This window comes from Tripterygium wilfordii, chromosome 7, assembly GCF_013401445.1.
Source record: "Tripterygium wilfordii isolate XIE 37 chromosome 7, ASM1340144v1, whole genome shotgun sequence".
In the NCBI taxonomy this organism is placed as follows: Eukaryota; Viridiplantae; Streptophyta; class Magnoliopsida; order Celastrales; family Celastraceae; genus Tripterygium; species Tripterygium wilfordii.
The window spans coordinates 4,813,356-4,814,732 of NC_052238.1; the positions used below are offsets into that span (position 1 = coordinate 4,813,356).

The 1,377-nt window shown below is 41.5% G+C and overlaps 1 non-coding gene across 1 annotated transcript; it reads left to right on the forward strand.

Annotated features, from left to right (window-relative positions):
* Window positions 1–74, forward strand: TRNAN-GUU. Its single transcript has one exon. It is a non-coding gene; the product is annotated as a tRNA-Asn (tRNA).
* The last annotated feature ends 1,303 nt before the right edge of the window (window positions 75–1,377 follow it).

The window sequence follows — 1,377 nt, forward strand, 5'->3', positions numbered from 1 at the left end:
GCTGGAATAGCTCAGTTGGTTAGAGCGTGTGGCTGTTAACCACAAGGTCGGAGGTTCAAGCCCTCCTTCTAGCGATTAAATCATTTTTGAAATTTTTTTTTCCAATTTTTTCCTCAATTTCCTACAGGTCGCATGACTGTCTGGCACCTGCTAGTCACATGAATGAATCCAAAAAAAATTGTATTGCTTGATCAATTAGTCATAAACAATTCAAAATATATGAATAATGAAGTTAATTTCAAATGTTGAGTCCATGCTATACGCTAGATGTGATAGAAATTAAGAAAAATTAAATATGTGTAATATTGTAAATAGCTTTAAAAAAAAATTTCGTGGTCGTTGTCCCTAGACCCTCATCAACTTTTAGCATTCCCCCCAACATCAATTCCCGACTCTGCTCTTACTGGTAACCTTAACACCATATTTTTATGTTGCCATTTGCTAAGTCTCACATTGGTTGGGTCTTGTAGGTGCAGTTTCTACAATAGTTGAAGAGTGAACTTAGATTACATGGAGGCTCGTCTATACCTTTGAATCCTGCAAACATCACAACAAAAGCAACCGTGAAAACTCTTAGACCAGACTGGAGAGTGTCGATCGTAAAGGCTCCGACGATCAAGTCAATGGTGATCGGAGATGGAAGACCGACGATGGCTGGAGTGTTTATGGCTGAATATTTAGTGAAGGGTCGAAGAGTTTCAATCTCTTATTCTCAATGTCCGAATCCCCTTTCCCCAAGGTAGAAGAAGAGTATTTGTATCAGTGTGAGAACTGGCCTTAGAAGTCGTGTCACCAACTCGTGTTCTTTTTTGATGGGACTCCAGGGTATAAACGTGTAATTGTCAAATGTAGCAGATGTGTCCGGGTTGATAGATGAATAGTAAGGTGAAAATGTCAGAATACGTGATGGGGGTTTGACACGTGTTGGTCACAGAATGGAGAGTAGTAGTAGGTAACCATAAATGAACTAATATCATATGGTAAGAGATCACATCTGAAGATATGTAATTGTCAGGTCCAAGGATGTTGATGTGAACTGGATTGGATCATGCTCTCTAGAAGGGAATGATCATGGGCTGAATTGACCCCTGGGCGTCTCGGCGCCTTCGTTGTGGTGGCGCCATTGCTAGGTGAGAGGAAGTTCCTGTTAAGTAATGATGTCATGAATACAGTAAAGCATATATAAGACGTGACGTTAGTCGCTTTTGTCAGATGTAGTGTCAGGGTCACTGTTTGCTGTCACGTGACCGTGTTGTTCGTGGGCAGAGTCTCGAATGTTTCATATGGGCCTCAGCATGGGCCAAAGAATGCTAGCTAGGCCCGTGAAGTGAGTATTTTGGACTTAGATTCGTCATTGAGTGGTCCAATGGGGCCATA